This window comes from Podarcis bocagei (genome assembly GCF_964188305.1).
Source record: "Podarcis bocagei genome assembly, chromosome: 6".
NCBI classification, from domain to species: domain Eukaryota; kingdom Metazoa; phylum Chordata; class Lepidosauria; order Squamata; family Lacertidae; genus Podarcis; species Podarcis bocagei.
In genome coordinates, this window is record NC_138130.1 from 36,230,677 (window position 1) to 36,250,297 (window position 19,621).

The following is a 19,621-nucleotide window of genomic DNA, read 5'->3' on the forward strand; positions in this document are numbered from 1 at the left end:
CCAAAGTTTGCAGAAGTACAAAAAGCAATCTATTTGACATCTATATTTAACACCGGAGAGCATTTTGCTTTCAGCTTTTGATGCTTAACAATAGTTGGCATGTAATGGGACTTGATGGCTGACATGCAATGGTATTTCATATATGACAATATTTGATGATTGGCATGTCTTTGACAGCTGGGAGGTAATGGTATATGGTATTTAGTATTTGAAATATTTAACAGCAAGCATGTTCTAAGAGATTCTCTTTCATGCCTGCACAGGTAATCAAGAGATGAGATGGCACATTCAGAGCCCAGCTTCCACTTTGGAATGCTTTTTGTTACAAGTTAATGGAATTTGCAGACATACTAGCCCCTCCTGGTTAGATAAAGCCTACCAATCATCAAATAAATAGGTTCTGGGTGTTTCTTTCTTTCTTTTTCTTTTTGTTGTCTAAAACTTTATCGTTTAGCATAATCAGATGAAATTTGCAGGTGTGCTCGCACCTTCTGTTCAGATGAACACTGTAAAATATCAGACAGATGGGTGCAGGTATTTTTGTGCAAGTCACCTTTAAATTTAGAATCGAGACATCTTCCTTGGATTTAGGTGGAAAGGAGAAACAAAACTGGATATTATCAGCATACTAGTGATACCCAACCCCAAATCTCCGGACAACCTCTTTCTGTGGTTTCATGTAAATACAGTGGTGCCCCGCAAGATGAATGCCTCACAAGACAAAAAACTCGCTAGACGAAAGGGTTTTTCGGTTTTGCGTTGCTTCACTAGACGAATTTCCCTATGGGCTTGCTTCGCAAGACGAAAACGTCTTGCGCTTTTTTTAAAAAGCCGCTTGAAGAGGCGCAGTTGCGACGGACGGTGCTTCGCAAGACGAAAAACATCGCAAGACGAAAAGACTCGTGGAACGAATTCTTTTCGTCTTGCGAGGCACCACTGTAGTTTAATGGCTAGATGTCTGGAGGTAATATCGTTACTGAATATAAGAAGAAAAAAACAGCCAGTCCTTGCAGTTGAAGCTGGGAACCCGCAAAGAGCCATGATTTTGCTCTCTGTGCTCTGAATCCAGAGCTATGGCTTGGAGTGTGCGAGTACAGGACCTTAGACCCCTACTGATTATGGTATATATGGATGCTCTTATATTCTGATATTACAAGTCCTTTCTGTGGAAGTCACAAACCAGATGCTTATGGGTACAAACTGTTGTGTTGGCTGAAGTATGGAATTTGAAAAGAAGAAGTGAAACGATGGACACAGAGATCTGAGTGAAAGGGCATGACTGATGGAAAGATTCCAAAAGCTAATATAGGAGCACTGATAGTTGGCATTGCAAGTACATTCAAGTGCACATGTCAGGATAAGACCACAGATGCCCAACAAGAATGGGGAAGTGAAATTGCAGGCAAGGAGAAAAGTTAGAATACAGTGGTACCTCGGGTTACATATGCTTCAGGTTACATACGCTTCAGGTTACAGACTCCACTAACCCAGAAATAGTGCTTCAGGTTAAGAACTTTGCTTCAGGATGAGAACAGAAATCATGCTCCAGCGGCGCGGTGGCAGCAGGAGGCCCCATTAGCTAAAGTGGTGCTTCAGGTTAAGAACAGTTTCAGGTTAAGAACGGACCTCCGGAACAAATTAAGTACTTAACCCGAGGTACCACTGTACAGGGGTATGAGTAAGAAATTGTGGTCAGATATATAGCAGTCTGAAAGCATGTCAAAGTGCAAGTAGATAAATAGGTACTGCTCTGGCGGGAAGGTAAATGCCGTTTCCGTGCGCTGCTCTCGTTCTCCAGAAGTGGCATAGTCATGCTGGCCACGTGACCCGGAAGCTGTACGCAGGCTCCCTCGGCCAGTTAGGGTGGTTGAGAAGACAGTCTGGAGTTAGAAGAGACAGAGAAGATAAGTCTGTGGGTTGGGCTAGTCTGGTGTGAGAAAGTGAGAGAATTTGTTAAGAGGAGTCAGTCAAACAGTTGCAATAATCAGTCAGAAGGTAATAGGAAGGTATAGGCTGGCAATGAAACTAAAGTTAAGATACTGACAGGAATATTATCTGGAGGGAAAATAAATTTGTTAATGTTTGTAAAATAAACTTGGTTTTTTTGTTTTGTTCACTTTCAACTACTGACTGGACTCAGTGTCTTACCAGAGAGTAACTGGTTGGTGGCAGCGGGGAAGCAAGCACAATGGTGGCACAGGGATCAATAGATCGTTAAAAGTCTGGGGACCCTGTGTGATCGCCACAGATGTCAAGAATGATGAACTATCAGTTTCAAGAGCATCTGTGAAAATGAAAACTAGGTATGACACCCCCCAGGGGATGGGTTGGGCTATTTCGGTACTTAGCCAATCAGATACCAGAGGGTAGTGTCATAGTTTAGAGATCCAAAGAAGTAGGACCCAGATTGTGTCATCAGTTTCAGAGCCACCTGTTCCAAAATTGGATTCCCACATACCCAAAGGTGTCTTGCTGTCTTATTGTTTACTACTTCACCAGCTGCAAGTATCAGCTTTGTCCTATTGGCGATAACTTTGAAGCAACACATTTCTGTATCTTTATCACAACAAGCTTTGTATATAATCCATGCCTGGTGTCTTCTGGTCTTGTCTGAATAGCCAGCACACTCCAACGAACCTAAACTATGTGGTAGCTGAAGAACTATCTGCACTGAAATGATATAATGAAATTAGGACAATGTTTTCAGAGAAATTAGGCCTAAAATTCAAACTCTTTCATGGGGAGCATGCCACAAGTGGGGAGGCACCACATTTCCATTTCATGCTTAGCCTGTGCATATGTGAAAGCAACACCACATATCACAAAGGCACCTGAGGTGTGCAGTGGGACCCTTGGAATCTGCCACTGCTCAGAAGTAGTGTACATGTAACTGTTTCAATTTTTATGGACACACTGTCTATGCCCTTGTTTACCTCTGAATCATTAATGGAGCATTGTGGGAACCAGACTTGGCTTGGATTGATTCAGAGAACCCTTGACTCACTCCTGATGACTCCTGAATCACCCTGTTTTGATTTCAGATTCATGATTTGTCTGAAGCCAATGCACACCTGTGACACAAATTCCATGCCAAATGAAGGGCATTAGATTGTTTCCATGGCATAAACATTTGCAAACTAGTCCATAGTTTAGATCCCCTCCCCCTGAATTTGTCAATAATCCTCATTCATTTTGCAGTTAAGGAGATTATCTCCACTACTCTCCTATAGCTTTCAGTTGTCTAGAAAGAGAGCTGAATGAAACTTTAAATGTATCAAACTGAAACCACCAGAGGGCACCAGACACTGCAAAAACAAAACCTCACAACGGCCACTAACCACTTTTAAAGAGCTCTCTCTTTTATTATAAATTGCCAATAATAAATGACAAAATTTAGAGGAATGGCTTAAGCCACAGCCCAATCCCATTAGTGTGCTTTTGATGACTCTCCTTTACATGATGAGTGAGACAGAGTTGCTCAATTCTGCTCTATTTGCTATAAAAACCTCTTTCATACTAGATTAGATGGGTAGGCTTGTTCTGCAATTCTCAGCTTCTGGCATTGTCACCAGATTTTAAATTGGGGATCCTTAGGATTCTTGTTTTCCTCTCTCAGAACTCTTGTACCAGGAATCAGAGATAATATAGCTCTTTACAGATGTTCAAACTCTCCACTATGTGGTGCATGAATGCACTCACTCTCTCTGTGTGTGTTGTTGTGTAGGCAGGCTTTCATGCCACATGGTTCTCATATTCACTGGCACATCCACAATGTGGCTATACACGTGCAAGTGTATACACATGAATGCCTCTCAATATAGTCAACCTATGCATGTACAGGTGTAGTAGATATGTTGAGACATGCCAGCAAATATGCACATGTTGGGTCTTGTACCACCACACAGCATGCACAGGGAAATGCGAGAGACCACAGTAGTGGAGACATCTGTAGGAGGCCCAACTACTGTCTATGGCCCTGTTGGCAGCCTCAACCACCATCGTGCCCAGGTATGAATGAACTAGGATGGCGTGATTCCTATGGGTCACCCAAGCCTGGAGTTGGCTCTAGACAGGAGCGGAGTCTTCTGCACCATCACCATCACCCTACTGTTTGCATATTCTGGAAGAGATCCTGGATGTTGGTAAAAGGCTACTAACTTGTCTCCCCTGCATAAACATACCCCATTTGTTTTCCTGCAGCACCATAAAGTCTGGTTAGCATGAGAGACATGACCTTTTGAGTGGTGGCCCCACAGTCATGCCAGTCCCTGTAACAATGCATGGGCTTCAACTGTGCCTTGAAAACTTGGCCTATGCCAAATACTGCTTATGCTCCTGATTCTTGAGATTCTACAGCAGGGGTGGTTCCAGTTCTACTTGGATGGTGTCTTCCAGAGGGTGATGTTTGGGCCTGTGGAGCCTTCAATGTGGGGTTCCTTGGTGTTGGAATTTATTCCCCATGCTGTTTATCATCTACATGAAAATGCTGAGTGGGGTCATCTGGACTTTTGGAGTACGTTGTCAGCAATATGCTGATGACACACAGCTCTATTCCTCCTTTACATCTGTAGGGGCAGTGGATGTGCTGGACCACTGTCTTGCCTTGATAACAAACTGGATGAGACCCAATAAACTGAATTCCAATCCAGATAAGACCGGCGCATTGTTACTTGGTGGTTCCTGAGACCAGATGGATGGGAGGTTGGCTGCTCTTCATGCAGTTATGCTCCCTCTGAAGGAGTGAGTATGCAGCTGGCGGTACCTCTGCATCCTTTGCTATCACTTGAGGCTCAGGTGATCTCAGTGATGTGGAGTGCCTTTCATCAGCATCAGCTTCAGCCCAGCTGCACCCCTGTCTGGACAAGGATAGCCTAACTTTTGTCATCTATGCTCTGGTAACTTCTAAACTGGATTACTGCAAGACATTATACCTAGGGCTGCCTCTGAAGACGGTTTGGAAACGTCAGTTGGTGCAGAATTCGCCAGCCAGTAAAATATGGCCTTCTTATGTACATCATTAATGCATCTTTTTAAAGTCTGTTCTGGTCCACATCCTGTTGCATATCGCTTTCCAAGTCAGACCCAGATAACATGTGTGCTCTGCTAGTCGAAATCCTCTTGTATTTGTTAATCAGATCACAGGAAGCTTTTGAGATTGTTAACCTAAAGGAAAACACACACTGATCAGACAGTCAAGCTAGGGGGGAATCCAGGCACCAGGGTGGTACAAAGTCCAAAGCAAATGATAATACCTTTTAAATGTCGGCACTGTGGTTAGTGACAGCATAGCCCAGCACTTTAAAGGCTTTCACTGCTCAGCTTGAATTGGATAGTGCACGAAGTGGAATTTAGATAGGAGTCTTGTCTTTGCAGGTGGAAAATATTTAGTTTACAGGGACTTTCATCAGTACCGGACTTAAACAAGCCACAATTGAGTGTGTTCCTAAAAAAAAACCAGAGAGATTCCAGCTGTTAGCTAACCCACATATCTATAGCTGTATAGATCAGGGCAGCAACTGTAATTTCAGCGTATGAAAGACGGTGCCTCCTATACGTTCCTGCACAGATTCACATGTTTACCAAATGATGCCAGAAATGATACACTAGAGAGAGAGGTATCAGAACCATGCTGTGCCTTATGGATTATATCTGAAGCCCATTCGGTAATAGTTGCTATAATGGCATGTGGAAAACAGCCAGTTTGGGCACAAATTGTATCAGGGAATACTTCAAATTACTTGCACAGCCACAGTTTATCACACGGCCTCTCCATTTCAGGGATTCTTGGGAGTTAAAGTTTGTATAGAGGATACAAACAGTAGAGAAGCTTTCTTCTATGGACTTTGAGGTCAAATATCTGCTGCATACTTGATTTAAAAGAGTACTGGAAGCCAGCCTTTAAGTCGTTGGTATTTGATAGCTTGCAATCCATAGGTTTTCTACAATCAAGTGGTATATAAATTTTATGAAGTGTAAATGAAATAGGGTTCTATCCAATGTTAGTTGTACTCAGAGTTGCCCCATTGAAATTGATGCAGTTGAGTAACTTAAGTCTGTCTATTTGTTCTGCTTGTATTATGATGTAGGCTGCAATTCTAACCCCACGTACCTGTGAGTAATCAGGAATGGCAGATATACGGAAGGGAAGAATTAGCCAGGGTAGAATTCTCCTTTGCCAGAGCAAAAGTCTTGTCACCTTCTAACTTGATGCATTAGGCCTCAACCCTAACCCCTCCTAACCCTAGAAGTAAGCCGCATTGAATTCAACATGGCTTTCCTTCTGAATAGATTAGGATCATACTGTTAGTTGGCCATCACCCATAATCTGTAGTATTTGTTTTATACATTATTTTATAGCTGACGATTGACAGAAATGTTAGTATTTAAAATGAATGCTGATTTGATGTGTTAGAAAGTTTCCAGGATGGTTTGTTGTCTGTTTTTGCAAAGGCTGCAAAACATGCACATGAAACCTTTTTTTTTTTTTTTTGAGGAAGAGACTTTTTTTTAGGGAAGAAGTGGCAGCTGAAGGTGCCTTAACCCACGCCCTGCCTGCCACTTTCCCCCTGAAGTTGCTTTTCTCCCACATCTTTTGGGAAGGACCATAGCAAAGTGGAACAGCAACTGCTTTGCATGCAGAAGGTCCCAGGTTCAGGGACTAGGAATGTCCCCTGTCTGAAACCCTGAAATCCCCTTGCCAGTCAGTGTCTGCATTACTGAGCTAGATGAACAACGATCTGACTCAGTATAAAGCACTTTCCATATTCCTAACAGCATATTTGACACGTACTGTAAGCAAGGGCAAAGAGCCAGAGGGTTTGCAGGAGGGAAAGCGGTGGACAGAGGACCTCTGCCTGCCACTTCTCTGAAAACTATGTGCCTCCCATTGTTATTGTACAGTGCAGAATCAGTGATCTATGGTCCCAGACTTGTGTTTTATGTCATTGGCCTGTTTTCATCCTCAGTGAACTTAATCAAAAAGCTCTTGGATAAAAACACGCCAATTCTGTCAATATGGGTTTGGGTACATATACTTGTTTTAAGAAATGTCATCACATCTAAGTGCATTTCTTTCTTTCTTTCTTTCTTTCTTTCTTTCTTTCTTTCTTTCTTTCTTTCTTCAGCTCCAGCTGAACACAATAATATTACCTGTGTGAGTGCCCAAGTGGATGAATAGGATAGATATAAAAGAGTTTTTTTATATTTTTTTATACAGCACTAAACTGCCTCTTTTCCAGGTTCATAACGACCTTTACATATTATGTTTGGTGAATAGAGTTTCTGAGATGCTGATATGTATTCCACACACACAGTCTGCTGGTGCTGTGGCTAATAAAAAGTGAATAAATTACCTGAGGCTGGTCTTCAGTAGATCAAATCTCCTGGTTCCACAGCCCAGCAATTTGAAATCCCTCTATATCATACCTTCTCTGCTTAGGCATGAATAGCCTCCTTCATTATGTAAGGGAGCTACAGAGTCATGTTTAGCATAATGCTGAATATTTAATAGAATGCACCACACTGATTAGATGTCTTCCCTTTTCTCCCTGGCCCCATCACCTTGGAGAAGATGGGATGATATTCTCCAATACTGTAATTGGGGAGATGGAAGAAGTGGCTGTAAAATAAAGTTTTATACTATGGCTTGGATCCAGACTGAGTCATCCTTAGAGTAACTTGTCTGGGCATATTGGTGGAGTGGATGAGGCCCAATAAGCTGAGCTTGAACAGAGGCACTGTGGGTTGGTGGTTGCCATGTTCAGGGGATCAGTAAAATGCCTGTTCTAGATGGGACTCGGGGCGCGGGTGGCGCTGTGGGTTAAACCACAGAGCTTAGGGCTTGCTGATCAGAAGGTCGGTGGTTCGAATCCCTGCGATGGGGTGAGCTCCCATTGCTCGGTCCCAGCTCCTGCCCACCTAGCAGTTTGAAAGCACATCAAAGTGCAAGTAGATAAATGGCGGGAAGGTAAACGGCGTTTCCGTGCGCTGCTCTGGTTCACCAGAAGCAGCTTAGTCATGCTGGCCACATGACCCGGAAGCTGTATGCTGGCTCCCTCGGCCAATAAAGCGAGATGAGCACCGCAACCCCAGAGTCGGCCACGACTGGACCTAATGGTCAGGGGTCCCTTTACCTTAGATGGGACTGTCCTCCCTCTGCAAGAACAGTTTGGGGAGTGTGAAGGTGATCATGGATGTGGCTAGGAGAGCCTTTTGCTAGTTATGGTTGTTATGCAGTCTATGGCCATTCTCAGACAGGGGTAGTTTGGCCATAGTCATTTACGCATCCGTAATGTCAAGACTCCGTTATTGCAGTCCACTCTATGTGGGGCTACCCTTGAGGCTGGTCCATAGGTTTTGGCTTCTGCAATATGTTGCAGCTAGACTGTGGATGGGGACACCCATTGCTCAAAAGCTTGCACTGGCTAGGCCAGGTTCAGACTGCCTGATCCCTTATATCCCTCTTTAATCAGTGAGGTCCTCAGAGAAGTCACTGTTAGTAGTCTCCCAGGGCTCAGATTCAAGCCAGATTCCCATGGCTTGAACCAAGAACCTTGGACTCAGTATTATAGGCCCAATTATGTCAGATTGACTCCCTTTCTGCTGAACTTCTGATGCTTACTGGAGATTGATTTATTCCAGCAGGCTTTAATGTTGAATTCTGATTTCATATTTTCAAACAAATTTTTAGTCTTATTGTATTAGGTCTCCTGTACATAAATGTACAAGCTTACTTATTAACTTACTTAAGTTTAATGGGTCTATTCTAAGCATGACTCAGTCTGAATCTAACCCTATCGAAAAACAAACTGCATGGCAACCTGGGGCTTTCTAGATGTTGTTGGATTCCACTTCCATCAGCTCCAGCCAACAAGGCCAACGGTCAGGAAGGATGAGAATTGTAGAACAACAACATCTTGAAGGCAACTCAGTTTCCACCCCTGCCCTCTGGGTTGCTTCACAAATGCATGCAAAATGGCTGCCATATCCAGCTATGATTCCCACATGTGAATGGAACACCAGATAAATAGTGCCAGAAACAGAACTTTTTTTAGCATACCCTCCAACATCTGGGTGATCCAAACTGGGATGCTTTCTTTTTGGTCCTGAGCACTCGCAGGGGCCAGCTGGCTCATGCCAGAGTGCAAATCTGAAAGGCAAATGTCTTATGGTCTGGTGCAAGGCAGCTGATTTGCGCAAGAGTGGCAGGCCAAAAAATGAAGTCTTTTGGTCTGGTGTTGTGGTGTGAGCCAGCCGACTCGTGCAAGAGTGCTGGACTGAAAAATGAGACATTTAGGGATCCAATCAGAAGCCAGGAATGGTTTCTGTTATTCTGGGATGTCTTGCTTAAATCAGGATAGTTGAGTGGTATTTCCCAGCACCTTTTAGCACATCAGATGCAAAGCTTTTCATCAACTGGATTAAAATTACTTGCTCACTAATCTCCCAGCCCCCAGGACACAATGCAGAAGCCTTTCTGAAGCTAACCAGGTCATGCCTACATGAGAAACTGTCTACAGACCCTATGTATACTGCTTTGAGTTTTGTGGAGGAAATATGGGATATATAAATTTATTAAATATACAGATGACAAAGATGTGTAAGGCCTGGGCATAATTTCTCCATCATAAATATTAGGTTGTTCTTACTCTCTGTCACTTTTAAAAAAAAAAAATCAAAGGCTTTTGGGAAATGTTTACATCCATTGGTTTATTTTTGACATTAATATCCAAACAAGCAAAGATATTCCTCATTAAGTCCTGAGGCTCACAAACCCATGACTTGCAGTACAACAAAGCACATGAAACAGGGCTGGATCTAGCACATCAAAGAAGTGTTTCAGTAATGTGTGGTAAATTTAAACAGGGAAAACAGGTAGAGAAAAAAAATGGGACTCCATGTCGCCATCTGGTGGCACAATGTTATATCGCACATACAACACATATACCGTAAATAGCTTTTTCTGTATCAGTCTATCCAAGTCCCAGGTCAGCTCTTATTTATTTCCATGGTTGCAGGCCTTAACATCTGGCCAGTAAACTTTTATCTTCCACTCCATGGGGGTAACCCAAGTCCATTTAAACAAGCTGAGCTTAAGTGAGCTTGGCTGCATCTGATCTGTTGCTAGTGAGGATTGCCTCAAGTTAGCGGAACTTGCTAGAGTTTGCCCTAAAACAATAATAGCAAAGGCTGCTGCATGTACCAGAAGGGCTTCTATTCGGTATAAGTATGAGATGGAACACAATACAGAATGGCTGGCAACGTGAGGTGGCCATTTCATGATGGCGATGGAGGAGGAATTGGTTTGGCCTGCTTTCTGCTGTGGATCAACCCAAGCACAACTCCCAATTGGATTGCACACTTCTCCAGGTATCACAATGTAGTTTCAGCATGCAAAGCAGCGCATACAAAATAGAAATTTTACAGTAAAAAAAGTATTGAAAAAAGTTGCATGACACAGGATGGACCTATAATTGAGTGCCAGAGAAACTGAAATGGGATGCAATTGGGCTGATTAGTTCATCTCTCCCTGAGGCAATGGATCCTGGGAGGTGGTGGTGGTCAGGTACCAAATTTCAAATGGGAAAAAATGCAAAAATGGGAGAAACCCAAATTAACAGATTATCCTTTTCTGATGTTCAACACCATGCCACCCTTGCAAAAGCAACTTATTTATGTACCCCCATACCCTACACCTCAAATTGCAGAAAACTTTGTCAGATAATCAAAATGCACTACCTTCAATTTGTGACATACCCTTCCACCAATCTCTACCATTTTCACACAATCCCCTACAAAGTTCAAATGATAAACCTTGAATCTTTGCTTTTTCAAATGAGCATTTCAGAATTCATTTCAGCTCTGCTCTCAACTTCATGGTCCCCATCTTCTTTTCTTATAATCATTCCATGTTTTCATAGAATCATAGAATCATAGAGTTGGAAGAGACCACAGGGGCCATCGAGTCCAACCCCCTGCCAAGCAGGAAACACCATCAGAGCACTCCTGACATATGGTTGTCAAGCCTCTGCTTAAAGACCTCCAAAGAAGGAGACTCCACCACACTCCTTGGCAGCAAATTCCACTGTCAAACAGCTCTTACTGTCAGGAAGTTCTTCCTAATGTTTAGGTGGAATCTTCTTTCTTGTAGTTTGGATCCATTGCTCCGTGTCCGCTTCTCTGGAGCAGCAGAAAACAACCTTTCTCCCTCCTCTATGTGACATCCTTTTATATATTTGAACATATATAACATATTTATATATTTCACAGTATACAAATTATCATATTCACCTCTACACCAGTCATGTCACATTCATATTATTTTCATTTTATAGATGATGCACGGTGGCTGAGCAAGTGAAAAACTTCCAGACCATTCAGAGCAAGGGTGCCAGCCCCAGGATACTGGGACTGTATCCCCACACATAGGATTGTGCTGTTAGGATTGTGGCTAATATATCATTTCTCATATTTTAGATGACTACTATCATTTTTGCTAGATTGATTCGAGGGTATATATGCTTTCCTATCTCCATAGAGTGAATGATTTCTCAGGTCTCATCTGCCTCTACCATTTCTATGATTCTATGAATATTTTCCCACAGAGAGGGCCATCAAAGACAGACTAGCATAGCTTACAAATGCATCTTCTTGCTCTAGAGATCCATAGGCTGTTTAGATATTTATATTTTGAGAGATAACAGCAATGCTGAGCTGGCTCCTGCTGTGCTAAAGTTAATAAATAACTTGGCATAGGAGAGGAGGGGGAGCGATAGCCCAATTGCTTGAAAATGGTTTCCTCTCTCTGCTTTCCAATCCTACATAAACCTGTGAAATGGCCAATGGACCCAGGAGAGATCAAATCGGAGGCTGCTGGTTTCAAGAATATTTATGGCCTCCTTTCCACAAGTGACAATTGTTCATGACTGCTGATAAGATCAATCCATCATAGGCATATAAAAACCCAAGAATGATCCAAGGTGTGTTGAGCAGAAATATTTTTGCATTTCATTCACAGATGAATGCTTTGACATATCAAATAAAATCACAAGCTGTAACCTGCGCTGACATCCTGACTCTAACTGGGAAAAGGAAAGAGGGAAAATAAGAAAAAGGTAGAGCAATAGAGGGAGCTGTTGTCCAATGAAGAAAAATAAAAGAAAAGCATGTTTGATGAGATTGCCTCCTCCACCTTCTAGGGAATAATTACTGATCTGTTTGCTTAAATATATGCAAACGGAAAGAAGCAAAACAAAATAAGACCATGGCTGTTATGGGCGGCGGCAGGGGGGGGGGGAGATACCATTACATTCAATGACTTGACATGTCTTACAATGTTTGGGAATGAGACTAAGAGATAGGCAATGCCCTATCTAAAAATGTCACTGCAGTAGGTTCCTTGCGGGAAGCCACCCATATCATTGACCTAATTAATTGTGCATGATTCAGCAGGATATCCTTCAGGTCCTTTCATTAATTCTGAGAATAAAGCTTTCAGGGTACTTCCATGCTGGGAAGAGAGGAAGAAAGAGCTGCGTCTTTGAGAGCTCTCAGTGGCCAGGCTCAGGTTCAAAAGCAAAACAGGGGCACCTGCCAGGCATAATTTTATCTCGATTGCTCCTCCATTTTTTAGATGGGTTTTTCTTTCCTGTGCAGGTAATCCTCTCCAGGAGAGTGGAATTGATTCTAATGAAGCATCTGCCTGCCATAAAGGAGGAGGAATATATTTTACAACAGCAGCAACAACAACACCATCACCACCAACAACAACATAGCTTTTTATGCAGAGCTTTCACTGCACCAAGGAAGTAGTGGTGGTTGGGGCTGAAAAGTGAATATAGGGGCAGGGTTGGCCCACAGCCTTCTGCTACCTGAAGCAAATGACAAAATGGCTCCCACCATCTCTTCCCTGTACAGGGTCTGACTGGTCTGGTAGGTGAAGCTTAAAAGTCAACACTGCCAATGAGACAATGTCTTCCAAGGCACCTGAGGGTAGCAGGCTAGATAAGGAGGCACAGGACACGCCACACATACACCTCAGTCTACTCCTCACTCCTCAGCACCTGCTGCTTCACTCTGCCAAATATTAGGCCTGGCCCTGACTAAGGGTCAGGAGGAGCCAAAGGGCCTTGTGACCCTCAGAATGCCAGATGAATTCATCTGGAAAAGGTAGCACCAGAATCTGGAAGCACCAAATTAGGCTAGGAAATGCTGAGGGAAGGAGCAGAGTAGAGGGGCTGTGAGACAGTTATGGAAAGAGAGAGGCCACTCCACAGGTTAAAGGGGTACAATTTTTCTCTGAGGCCTCTTCTTTTCTGTGGGCTGTTTGCTCTATTCACCATGTACAGTGGTACCTAGGGTTAAGAACTTAATTCATTATGGAGGTCCGTTCTTAACCTGAACCTGTTCTTAACCTGAGGTACCACTTTAGCTAATGGGGCCTCCCGCTGCTGCTGCGCCGCCGGCGCACGATTTCTGTTCTCATCCTGAAGCAAAGTTCTTAACCCGAGGTACTATTTCTGGGTTAGCGGAAGCGTCTGTAACCTGAAGCGTCTGTAACCTGAGGAACCACTGTATCTCACCCCAGTAGGTTGGAAGTATGGCTTTCTTTTCTCCTGTTCCTTGCATTCCTCTATAGCCTCCTTAAGTACCGGTATTTTGCCTGACTGGAATGTGCTCTTGAACTTTCACAATGCCTCTTGCTTTTCTGGATGGACAGATGTGTCTACAGAAACCTTTGGCTTTTGTATGGCTCGAGTTGTAAAAAGCTGCAACCTACTTTTGTGACTGGTCTCACCCACCACCATTGTGTGGCTCCAAGAAGTTTGCCCCAAATGGAATGCAGCCCCAAGGCTGTAAAAGGTTCTCCACCTCTGTCCTAAAGTAAATGTTGTCAATGGAACAATAATCAAAACGATGAAACGAATGCTGGTGAGGCCCACTTGTCACATTACTTGGGGGAAAAATTGATTCCTTCGTGGCAATTACATCTTGGTCTAATAAACCAAAACTGTAAAAGCTCCACGAGAGTCCGTGTCTTTATTCTTGGTCAGAATAAACATGCTGGCAAAACATATCTCTGAGGGCCAGTTCAGATGTTTGCAAAGCCCTCAGAGTTGCCCAGGGACACAGGGGCATGGAGAAGATAATGCCTGGATACAGTCAGGGGTGCTTCTCACTGCATTTTGCACCACAGGTATTCCTCCTCCTGGAGACATCTCCATGTGGACTGACTGACAGATGTTATCATCATCCCTTAGTAAGCTGAGTCCTTATTGCCTTTAGTACAGGAGTCATACTCAAGGACATGTACAGCCTACATTTCACTGTACCTCTCCATCAATGCCTGATGAAACACTTACCCTGTGATAGCTTGATTTACACAATTCCTCCTGAGGATACCTGGCAATTTTGTCACATGAGGAACCCAGATGTTAATGGCTGCTATCTTCCAACCACTTAAAATAAAGGCCAATTCAGACACCCAATTTTGAGATGGAGGACTTACCATAAGGCGATTCCTTCCCTCAATTTCCCTGTGATAGGGAGGTGTTTTTTCCGAAGGAAGCACTCGCATGCTCCGAAAATTGCCAGTGTTTCATTGACCTCAATCTGCCTGCTCTTGGTAAGCGTTTTGAGGATAATATCTTAACTTTATCCACCTCTCTCACCATCCACCTAGTTCCTTGACTTAATGGGTGCTGTCATTTTAGATTCCTTTTCGTGTTTTATGTTATATCACATCTTCCACTGAGGATTTAGGAGCATCGCAGCTCGACATCTTTTTCTTCCTTGGCAGAGATGCATTTTGTTCTTGTAAGGTTATCAACATACACGTACAATGACAGAGATGATGATAAAGAAATTGCTGCTCCTTCCCCCCCACCCTATCCCTCAATCTGATAAGGTGGACCCCCTCCCCTGGCCTACTTTGTCCAGAAAGAGCTATGTGCAATGCATTTCCTATCACAGATTTTGTCCCATTGAATTTCTGTTTGAAGACCAGAGAGCAGATTCTCTCCAGGGGATCTTTATCATGCGTGTTGTTTTCTGAATTACTTTCTTGGTGCTCAAAGTTGTCATTGTTTCATTTAATAAAATATACGAAGGCAAATACAAATAAAATGGAGGAAAGGCTCAGCATGAAAGCATCTGTTTTGTATGCAAAAGGTCCTGGGTACAATTCCTTGTTAAGTATAATGTTTAGTTCACAGAGAAATGAAAAAATGTATATGTATGAATGAAGGTTTAAAATGGAAAGTGGCTAAATGTGTATTGCTAACACTGGAGTCTTTTCCACAAGAGATTTTCTAAAGAACTCTGAGCTCTTGCTGAGTTAATGATTAACTAACTGATCTCTGGTAGCTCACATGTGAGGGTTGTAAACTTCAATTATGTGAGAGGTATTGGGTTGCAATCTCCATTTTGAAAGGAGTTACCTTGAGTCTGCCTCCCAAACTTAATGGAGTGAAGATGGAAATGGAGTCATCTCTCTGAACACTACAGGGAGAACAATTCATGCAAATGGCTTTCCTGAAGGGACAGCAAACAGCTTAGAGACTGGAAAGAAGGCAGGGGTGGGGGAGAGAGACCTTTGCTTATAGGTCTGTTTGGATTATTTCATATTTTGTAATATGCTGAGCCTGTGCTGGGCAGCACAATATATTGTATGGATATTTTTGGTGTTTAAATTCTGTTTTAAAGGAGGTTCTGCCAGCAAAAGTTTGAATAATATTTCCGTGGGCCTGGATAATGGTTCATTTCCAAAGGTGTCGGTTCTTATGCTTCCAGTCACTTCAAATTGTACAGTATTTAATATCTGCAGCATTCCTGGCATCACCAGTTAGAGCTGGAAATGTTTCCCCTCAGAAACCCCGGATAGTCACTGCCAGTTGATATGAATGATACTGAGCTAGATAGACTTAAGGTATGATTCAGTACAAGGCAGCTTCCTATTTTCCTACTTGGGGGAAAGCACCCTTAAATGTCAAAATTGCAAAAGCCGAAATCTGGGGGTGGGGATTTGTGGAAGGGTCCATTTGTTTTAAATGAACAATGTTTTCAAGCTCTAAATCAACAGAGCAGTTTCTGAACGTTTTCCTCCCACCTCTCACCTGCTAAGCCAATCCCACAGCAAATCAGTCTCCAGTGGGAATTACTTTTGCTTTGCCAGCACCAGATATGCTATCATGAAATTACAGCTCATATCGCTCCTTGGTCCGTTGGCCTGTTATGACTGCATTTCATTTCCAGCTCGTAAAATTTGATGTTTGTAAATGGCAAGCCCATCATTTCTTATCAGAGCATGTCCAGCATAACTGCCATTAATTATAAAACTCTCTATCATCCTAGGATATTGTACTGAAATAACCATGAGATGAAATTGCTGCCAGGACGTCTGTCATCAATTGGAAATGTATTTTCAACTTGTCCCTTGGAAAAAAATAATACCATAATGTGGATTATGTCTCTGGTCTGGCTTAGTGAATGCTATTTTAACAATAGATAATGGCCATTACTGACTTCCCAGAGTGATTTTAACAGATGATAATACAAAATTTTGTCTGGGGGTGAGACAGTGTCAAAACATCACTATTCTGAGCTGCCCTGCACATATGCTCTGACATGTCTGCTTTTGAAATAAGCTTTTTGGCATCGCACTTAAAGAAATAAATTTCAAAGTCACATGCATCTGAGTGGTAGTGCAGAACAGAATATAATAATATTAATAAACCCTCACAATTCTATAAGCATCAGCCTGGAAACATAAGTATGAAGGTGACAGCAGATGTGAATGAATGCAATAGGACATCAATATATGTTGTTGTCATCTTCAGTGATGCTGATTATTATTATTTCTTTTTATTTTAATTAGAGGTAAAATTAGAGTAAAGGACATGCTCACTGCAATCAATCTGTATATAATTTTGCTTCGATTTTCTCAGCAGTAATTTTGAAGGACGCTTAAATGTTGTGGGATACCTTCCCCTTTCTGTGCTCTGAGGACAGAGATAACCTCGTGTAACTAGCCGCTTGTGTTTTGGACCTTATCCATGCAGGCTGATTAAATCAGTTTGGCCAGAGCTCTTTGTACCCGGGTTAATGAAGTTGCGACTGCTTCTCTGACAGAGGGTTATGTGCTGATGACACTGACGTCATTCAGAAAGCATGAACTGGGGACAGCGGAGAGGAGTACACTAGCTCTGCCCCCTTTGTTGTCATTCCTTCAACTCATGGAGGGCAACTATATGAAGCGGAGAGGCTTCCATACTCATGGTTGTTATGTACTGAAGTTCTCACCCTAGGCCAGCAGGGGGATACTGTAGATTGTTTTCACTCAGGTCCACATATGCAAATAAGGGATTGAAAGTGACGTTCAGTGATTGGATAGTTACAGAAAATGGTTACTGTTGCGTTCTAGTGGAGCTCTATATAAGCAGGCTGGCTGAACCCTTCAGTTCAGTTCTGTTCTGGCCTGTGAATAAACAAGAGCTGTTTGAAGAATCGCTGTGTCGTCTGATATGTTCACCCACAACTTAACAATGGTGTTATAAAATAATAATAATAATAATAATAATAATAATAATAATAATAATAATAATAATAATAATAATTTATTTATACCCCACCCATCATCTGGCTGAGTCTCCCCAGCCACTCTGGGCGACTCCCGATCAAATGTTAAAAACAATACAGGTATTAGATATTAAAAACTTCCCTAAACATACTGCTCCTTTTCACTTAAGTGGTATCCAAGAGCCCGCATAGAGTCTTTAAGTAGGTTCTCTATCGGTATGAGAAAATAACAGAGGCCAACCAGAGAATATTGAGAAGCAAAGCAGCTAGTAAGCTAGATCTTTATTAACTGTTGCAACAGGGTGCTCACAACCACACGCAGGAGGCAGAAGGTACCCAGAACAATGGTGTGCAAGCCCTTACATAGACTTTTGAAGTTGCCCACCCTGTAGCCAGACACCCCCCCCAAAAAAAAACAGCATACATGCATCACAGAAGGAGGCGGACTACAGCAGAAATACATCACAAGGGACTGTCTACAACACAAATCCTGTCTGGCAGCATACTGATAATGGTCACTTGATTGCTCCACCTGGGCAGCCTGGCCATTCCTTTTGAGATGCTAAATACTTAGTTCCTAAATCTAGGTCACAGGCTCACCCTATTCATACACAATACACCCTTAAAACAGGATTTGTGACCAATGAGACAATGGGGAGGTTTTCCCATTTCCTTCCTCACTGCAGAGAATTTTTGAGGTGGCTGGAAGAGTCAAAATGGCTTCAGGATTGCTCTCCTGTACTATTTCAGACATGTGGTTAATAATGTTCATAAATCTACAAGGCAAATACATACATATGATTTTTATATATGAGACCTTAGAATTCCTATAACAATGGAGATGCCCTACACATTTTAGAGCTCTGATATTCCAAGGCTCTAAAATATGTGACGAGACTACATGAGTACAAGGTTGCTGAGAGGTTGGCACTAGTGCACTCATATCTACTGTTCCCCACCACCATGTGTTTTCTGAACACCCGAGTGGGCTGAACGTGGGTCATTGATCATGTGGATTCCCTGTACAATTCTCCTCCCCTTTCTGAGACAGTTAAATCAGGCAAACTGAAGCCCTATCTTGGCATGCTGTTCACCTGGAAAGGCTGCCTAGAAGCAAAGCAAGTGAAGACAAGCTCTCTACACTTCAGCCCCACATGTGATGATGCACACCCCTCTCTACAAGTTGGAGGACAAAGTCCAGAGAGGGGAGCCTTCTCTACTTGTGGACCTCCCCGCGTGATCTGTGAGGAAAGGAGGCTCTCTGCTTCAGACTTTGTCCCATAACTTCTGGCAAAGGACATGCACAGCAAGGGGAGGGAGGGGCAGAGCTTAACATGCAGAACTTCCACCCTGTTTCATGTGCTTTTTTAATTTGCGAGTTGCATGCCAAAATGAGGCTTGAGTTCCTATCCGATCTGACATTTGAATGGAGCTGCTGCCTCACATAGGAAATTGTCTACATTCACGTTCAGAGCTGGGGGTCTTCTAGTGAATGTAGGAACAAATGCTCGGGAGATCAAGTGAACTATTGCTTATTTTTCCTGGAAAAGGACATTGCTACTTTAGAAATAAAAATGACATTTCCCCTCCTATTTGATAGCTACTTTTAGATTTCCTTCTACCCTCACCATAATAAAAAACCTTGTTCTTTTAGTCAAAACAATTTATACATTTCATTGAGAAACTCTCATGGTGACACTATGTGAATTTGCCCTTTGCAAGTTATCAGGGTTCCCCAGCCCCATTTGAGCATGAAAGAAATAACTTTTGATCTTATGCTGCATAAGGCGGGGGGACAACCTATTTTAAGGCCATGATAGCTATTTAAGGTTCATGATACAGCTAAAAATAAGCATATTGACATTCCGACAGCAGCATGCTCTAGCCACCAGCTATTGTGGCTCCCCTGGAAAGTTTCCTTACTGCAAATAAACAAAGCCAACATGGATTATTGTATAAATTTGTTCTTGCTTTGGTTTCATTTCCTCTCTCCTTCCTGGTGCAATTTCAAGGAGAAAATGTTCAAGATGTTTACTTACTCTATGTA